The following is an 8,253-nucleotide window of genomic DNA, read 5'->3' on the forward strand; positions in this document are numbered from 1 at the left end:
CTTGGAGTAGAGCCGCTTCTCCTCCAGATAGAGAGGATCCAGTTGAGGTGGTTCGGGCATCTGGTCCGGATGCCTCCTGGACGCCTCCCTGGTGAGGTGTTCCGCGCATGTCCCACTGGGTGGAGGCCCCGGGGAAGACCCAGGACACGCTGGAGAGACTATGTTTCTCTGCTGGCCTGGGAACGCCTCAGTGTGCTCCCAGAGGAGTTGCAGTTCCAGGACCCGGTTCCGACGAGTGGAAGAAGATGGATGGATGGAAGTCTTCTAGACATCATAATATGATGCTTTTTCTAAGGTTAGACAACATTAAATTAAAGGTCTTGCACAAGCTAATTTTCCAGTAAGTTGAAATGTTTAATTGATTATTTTTCAAATTAGAAATTTGCCTGAAAGAAGTTGCGCTTGAAAATGTCTGTTTTACTGATTTTTGACTATATTATTTTCATTTTTGAAATGAATGGGGCAGCTGTGGTTCCTGTTTCGTTTCCTCGTTTTAAGTTGATTTGTTGATGTTGTATTTTCAAAAAATATATTTTTTCTTACTTACATACCTACATATCTAGAAATAAATGAAATTGCATGTTTACAAAATTGAGAATGTCTCATTAGGATTAACTTAGAATATTTGTCATTTAAAATATGCTAAAAAAAAAGTTATTTTTCCTCCTCCTTCAGGGCTTCATGCTCCTTATGTGGAAGCTGCTTTCTGACTTTTTCTGTCTCTCTCAATGTGATAAATCATTTCCTCCAGGTCCTCTGCAAAGCTTTTATAACTGGAGGAAACACCCTCTAACATTTTTAGGATAATGCCATTAGCATCCTCACAAAACTTCAGTCCGTTCACGAAAACTGTAGTTTCTGTAGGAATTTTTCTGCAGAAGTGCAGCAAATCCACATCTGAGACCTTCAAGAGGAACAGCAACTCTTTCCTGTTTTGATTTATTTTAGTCTTTGGTGAACAAACTTTCTCTTCTGAAAATCTCATAGTTCACAAACCTCCTCTGACTCACTATTACAACTGCAGCCAAAGCCTTGGGCAGCTCAAAGACAAGCGAGCAGGTGTGTTTGAGTGTCCATAGTAACAACTGGCTGTGAGGTGGGAGGAGTCAGATGAACTGCTTTCACTCTGGAACAGCTGGAGCTTTTGTTTTAGAAGGAAATCTTCAGATGTTTGAGTGTGAAGTGGGCCCAAAACCTGCTGGGTGTTCTTACACAGACAGGTCATCCAGGTGTGCTTGCAGGGAAGTCAGCGGCACGCCCTCTGCATTCATTGAAGTTGTCTTCGTGGTCTCCTACATTCCAGCAGTTTTCCAAGGAATTGTCTCATCTGCGTCTTACCTGCACAGACCGCGTCTCTCCTCACGCCATGAGCGCATGATGGAACCTGCCTGCTCCTCCAGAACAAGCTCTGAAATGCAAAGGTCATCAAGTAACTGATGCCTTTGGAGCTTCATAGACATACATGTATTTATGATATGAGAGGAAAGATCGGACATGTTGGGGGATCCTAGGATCCTAGTCCTGGGTTCTAGTCCTAAGATCATAGGACCTAGGATCCTAGTACTAAGATGCTAGTCCAAGTCCTAGAAAGCTAGGATCTAGTCCTAGGATTCTAGTCCTAAGATCAAAGGACTAGGACCTAGGATCCTAATACTAAGATGCTAGTCCAAGTCCTAGGATTCTAGTCCTAAAATCCAAGTACAAGGACCTAGGATCCTAGAACTTAGGATTTGTCGTATGTGTGTGTTCTCTCAGACTCTTTTTTTTTTTTTAGGTTGTACTTTTATCAGAAACTATTTCTGTCTCTCTCAATTTGATAAATCATTTCCTCCAGGTCCTCTGCAAAGCTTTTATAACTGGAGGAAGCACCCTCTAACATTTTTAGGATAATGCCATTAGCATCCTCTCAAAACTTCACTGCGTTCACAAAAACTGTAGTTTCTGTATAAACTTTACAGTTGAAGTGTAGAAATCCACATCTGAGACCTTCAAGAGGAACAGCAACTGTTTCCTGTTTTGATCTATTTTAGTCTTTGGTGAACAAACTTTCTCTTCTGAAATTCTTACGTTGTACTTTTATCAGAAAATTGAAATGAAAACTAATAGTTAGGTGGTCTCTCTTCAAACTTTCAAAAGATTTGATTGAGAGATTTCACGTACTCCACTTTTAAGTATTTGGGGTTTGGCTTTCCAACCAGCTCACTCCTGATTGGAGAGAGTGGTTGCCATAGAAATGTAGACTCAGATCAACTCAGACCAATCACAGCTTCCTGACAAGTTGTGACTCCAACATGACTGTGACTAAATCACAAAGACATGGCGACTGCATGGACTTAATCACTAGTCGTGTTTCCATTAACTCTGAAATTTCGAAAAACGGAATTTCGATATTAAATTCTCCTAATGGAAACACCACAATTTCGAAAAAACTCGCCTTTTTCGAAATAAAGTTTTTGCGCTTAGAGGAGGTGGTATTTGGGCCGTATCGAAACAGTAGTTTTTCGAAAAACTGTAATGGAAACACTTTTTTCGAAACAAACGAGTCACGTGACCATTAACCGGATATGACGTTTCGGACAGGAAGCAGGAAAAGCTGGTCAAATGCGCTTTTTCACAGCAACTGGCTGCCTTGGGCACCGCACAGCGGGAGCCACAAGAGGTCCCACAGCATCGCACAGCTCATCAAAAGTTGAGCGTGTCATGCGAAAATGCTGAATCCACAGCTCTTCGGTGAATTCTTCAACCACGATTCCCCAAAACTGTTTGACTCTACGTCGCTCCCACGTATAAGGAGCCTGCCGCTCCAAGGCTCGGATCAGACGTAGACGTCTTCTCTGATGGGAAGGATGAGAGCTAGCTCCGTGGCAGAAATGTGAATGAATCTACTGCACATGAAAATAGTGTTTATATCCGTCGTCATGTTTTTTTAATGACTTATCGCGGGAATTACTTCGAGTTTTTCGCATAATCATGGTTTAATGGAAACGCTGTTTTTTCGAAAAAGTGTTTTATCGAAATTCTAGAAATTTCGATAAAGTTTTGCGCAAAAGTGTAATGAAAACGCAGCTACTGGGAACCGGGAGTAAGCCATTTTATATTGGTGACATCACACTCACTCTGTCCAGTTCTCTAATACAGTCAATGGTCTCAACATAACCGTAGAAAAATGAGGGGTAGGAGAAGGTGTGGGCGTTGAAAGTCTCTGTGAACAACTGTAACCATGGCTGGTTGTTTTGTTGTCGTGTCCCTCTGCTCTCAGATTTGGAGGTCAAATGGGAGCAGCAACAGGGAGAAGCCTCCCCCATGTGAGGCCTGCTCTGCAGGAACAATGCCAGCCTGTCTGTGCTGGCAGGGCGAACACAGCCAGAGTGAGAGGCCGACAGACAGATGGAAAGACGGGTGGCCGTTTCATGGGAAGAATGTTTTGCTGTTGTGTTGGTCAGTCTCTCTACAGTGATGCAGTCAGAACACGGTCTGGTGAGGACAGAAGGAATCTGCTGAACAACTGGAGTCACAGCATCCAGCCACAATCAGACTTTAGTTGAACTCTCATTCAGGAATGGCTCTTCATTAAAATGAGTCTCTCTCCTTTTTCTCTGTTGCTATCTCAGCAGTAAGATCTTCACGATCCTGTTTGTGCTCCTTTCATTGCATACCAGGACTAGTCCTGTGACAGTTTTTAATTAGTTCCAACTAAGAAAAGCTTCACTCTCAATTCCACCGTCACTGGAAAGGTCAACAGGATCCTGAGCACAATCCCACACACGGAAGCGTCCTTGAGCTTCTTTGTTCGAGGATGGCGCCCTTTAGTTTGTTTATTTAGGTCTGTGTTCTTGGTTCTTGTCATGTTGTGTCACAGTCGCACAGCAGTTATGTTTCTAATTATCCACAGCTGCTCTGATTTGAGTTACTGATCTTCAGTATATTTAATTCTCTGATCTTCAGATCATCTTTTTTGTTTTTCTCTTTATTTAATAGTTTTTTCAAGCTTACAAAACCCACTAACATGGTGATTTTAACATGTTCTTGTGGCATTTTCTGATACATATATTCTAGCTCAGATGAGGAAAACGAGGACGTTCATGGATCTATTGGTCTGCTTGTGGATGCATCAGAATGGAGAAGAGCAGGGAGCTTGTGTCCAGATCATTGTAATTTAACATTCAAAAAGCAAGATCTTTCAAATCGAATTTTTTTGTCTTCTTCTGATTCTCAACTATTTGAATAAAGAAATACTTTTATTTTGCTCACCATTGAGAGAAAAATGGTACAAGAACACGTTTAAAACACCAAAAACACAACTGTTCAAAGAGTGAGTCCGTAAAACATTTGTAATCCTCCTACTCACATTTCACCTATTGTGGATTATCAACCCTTGATAAACCAGAGATCACTCTAGGTACTCTATCTCTGTGTTTTTCAACCAGTGTGCCGTGAGAGATGGTCTGGTGTGCCGTTGGAAATTACCCATTTTCACATATCTAAAACATTTACCATCTCTATGGTATACGCTCTGTGTTCATCCAAACGGCCCTGATTTAACACTGGATAGTTTGGAATATGCAAGATGATAAAATACATTTTTCTTTGATTCTATAAATGACTCTTTAATCAGAATGACGTTACCGCAATCTGACCACAAAACCAACCGCAAGCTTTGCTTGAAAAGTCCCGCCCCCTTCAACTGTCTCTGCCAATCATTGTTGGAGACATGTCAATCTGACCAATCAGAAGTGGTTAACGTCCTCACTTGTTCTGATTCGGCTCATAAAGTCTCTCAGTTCCAACTAAAATAACAGCTAAAGCTCGTGTTTAGCGGTGTAGCTTCCAGCGGGATCCGACGTCAGACAGTTTAAAAAGTGAACAAAATAATGAAGCTCAGAAACATGAATATACCCGGCATCTGCGTGAGTTCATGCACTACAGCCCCCATGATGCATTGGGTTAAGTGCGCGCTCTGAGCGCTGGGTGGAGGGGGAGGGGCTTACACATTCAGCACTGCAAGAGCCAAACAGGGAGAGAGATAGAGAGAAAACACAAAATGTAAAGAAAATGAAAAGAAAAAGATAAAAACTGGAATCATTTGACTTTTCTTGATAGTATGAAGGAACAGTCTGCAGGAAATGTTCTATATGTATATGTGGCATTATGGTTTCCCCCAAGCCACCAGAAAACTAAAAACCAGAGTAGTGCAGGACTCTCCAGCCAGGAAGACTGAGACAAATAATATGAAAAATACAAATCTTTATTACATAGACAATATTTAAAATGCTATTAATAATACGAAAGTAAGGTTCCAAACGCTGTACAGGTGAGTCGCACTCAATCCCCTGGGTGAGCTGCAAGAGAGTCTCTGTCGCAGTGGACCAGTTCTGATGCTGCGTCCCGGCGTGAAGCAAGGTACTCCGTGCGGTGCAGGATTCCAGGAGTCAGCAAGGTGCGTGGAGTGAAACACCCAAGCAGACTGACCAGCTCCCGTCGTTCAAATCTTGCTGGCAGACAGCGGACAATGGAACTACGCAGGATCAAACTCTGTAGCGAGGCTCACCAAGAATCAGCAGCACCGCCATGGAAGGCACCACCTAGGACAGTGGCCCTAAAATAGTGCAGCAGCAGTACAGCAACAAAGCTCTTCACCTTTTGGCACATGCACAGCAGTGCACCCAGCAGCGGTGCACCCAGCAGCGGTGCACCCAGCAGCGGTGCACCCAGCAGGCAGCCGAGGAGGATGCAAACAGGAGCTACACTGGCCACAAAAGGCAAACTGCCTGTGATCCAGCTATGGATTTTAAGCCAGAATACAGCCTGGCAGCATCTGATGCTGCCGCTCCTACCTGCAACAGGTCTAAGGCTGAATCTGCAAACTGCTGGGAGGGAAGAGCTTTTAACAGCCCTCTGCCAATCAAGCAGCTGGTGAACACAGGTGAAAATAATCAAGTGGCCCTCTACCTGCCACATATATATTCTGTATATATTTATGGCTCCACAACCAATGAAACCATGAAATTGATGGGGAAACATGAAACTGGAGAGTGTGAAGACTGTCAAAAGGTGGAATCAGTGAAGCATGTGCTGATGGAATGTAGAAAGTATGTATGGGAAAGACAAATTATGGTTGAGGAGTTCAGGAGAAAGGGGATACAGATTAAGGATATGAGGGACATATTATCCAGGAAGGGTGATGACAGAAGGCCACTATGGAAATTTCTGAAAGGAACGGGGCTATCTAGAAGAGTTTAATTGGAGACCTGAAGGTGGCAGCAATGCAACAATGTTGGATGCCGGCTGCCATTAAACCCCAGAGAGAGAGAGAGAGAGGCTCCACAACCAACCTGTCCAGACACCTGAAAACTGAGAGAATCTTCTCTAAAACAGAGCAGATCATCACTGAGAAGAAAGCAGATGACATCCTCAAAGCTGAGACTTTTTTGTCTTTGTTAATGTCAATGTGAATAATAGTCTCGATTTAGTGGTTTTTGCACAATTTAATTTGTATTTGGGTTGTGGTTGCAGAGTTTTGTGTTGTTCACTAAAAAGAAAAAAGCTTAAATTGTGTAGAGTTAAAAACTGAATAGTTAATTGTTAGTTCTTTTATCATTAATTTTGTACATTCTATCTGGAAGGGATAAATAACAGCATATACATAACTTACACTATATGAATAAAAACATATTTACATCATGGATTTTGTGCATAATCTTATCTAGTAGTTTATAATAAATCAAACAAAACAAACAACCTAAAAATCCATTTGGTAGCCAAAAGAGCCGCTGTTTTAGGAAAACGAAGGCAAAATAATTGAATTTTGAGCCAGAATTCTCATCACTATTGTGGAGGGAAACAAGAAAAGAACGTTGTTTTTACTTTGTCTGATAGTTTTGGAAGGATTTAAAAAAATAGAGAAAAAAACATTCATAAAAACTGATTATTTATAAGTATATATATATATATATATTTATCATTCATAATGATAATAAATGTAGACTGTTTTGACGAGATATACGTTCAACTTGAGCAAATTGATTAATGATGCTTTCCACTTATACAAAAAAATGTACACTATATTGTGGAGGGACTGTACATCAATACAGACTATTTTTTTACCTTTTTGGATGCTAGTGTGCCGCAGGATTTTTTTATGGAAAAAGTGTACCTTGGCTCAAAAAAGGTTGAAAAACACTGGTCTATCTGGATTCAGTAATGAGGAAACAATAGGTGCAGCTCCATCATTATGCAGATGACACTCCACTATATCTGCAATAGAATTGCTTCTTAAAATGTCAGAATGTCTATACGTTTCTACTTCCTAATGAAACTAATAGTGTTAAAGCTCCCAGAGTGAGTAGTATATGTTTTTACAGGAGACATACAATAGTTGTTGCTTTGAGGTAAAGGCTGCCTTGTTTTGTGTTCGGTTTGAGTATCTAGTCCACACCCATCATATCACCTATAGCTGGACTGTGTAATTGCTTTTTTCCAAAAGTTAGTTCCTGGTACCCCCACCCCCTTCTCCTAGAGCTAGTGTGAATCCTGCAACTGGTCCGTCAGCATTAAACAAGACCATCTATCTCTGCTCTGTGGCTCCCAGTGTGTCTTAAAGGTTTCAGTTCTTGTTTTTACACCCTTGACGGGCTGGGTGCAGTCAAACATTTCCGATCTACTTTTCTTTTGACAGCCTGTCATTAATGTCGCCTGTTTCCACTATGCAATATTCATCCCCTCTCCAGCACCTTTTAAAGACAGCTGATGTTGTGGACATTGGTTTAAATAGTCTCTTCTACGCACTCCTCACCCTGTCATTTTGAGATGGACTGGTCCGGGTCACTCTTCATCTCTGCAGCCATACTGTTTGCGAAGGGTTGAGAGTTACTACCTTCAAACTTAAAGGTTTTCCCACAGATCTTAATGACTCCAATGATTAGAGTCAGGACCTGCAAACATGCAGGAACTCGCACCATGGCGTCCCAGCAGAAAAACAGCTGTTGGAAGAACCCAAATGGCTCAGTAGGGAGGGTGTTATCCTCGATACAGATGAGCAACAATAAATCTGACATTTTTGATCATATTTTCACATTTTCTATCATAATCAATATTGGTGTTAGTATCAGAGTCTGGAAATGAGTAAAGATTGGAAGACACATCGATTCTGTAGCTGAAGTTTTTTTTTGTTTTCTGTTTATTTGTCATTTGGACTCTGGGAGGTATAAGTTTAAGTTTATTAGATTCATATGGCGCCTTAAAATGACCTTGGTC

Source organism: Oryzias melastigma, linkage group LG13 (genome assembly GCF_002922805.2).
Source record: "Oryzias melastigma strain HK-1 linkage group LG13, ASM292280v2, whole genome shotgun sequence".
Lineage (NCBI taxonomy): Eukaryota > Metazoa > Chordata > Actinopteri > Beloniformes > Adrianichthyidae > Oryzias > Oryzias melastigma.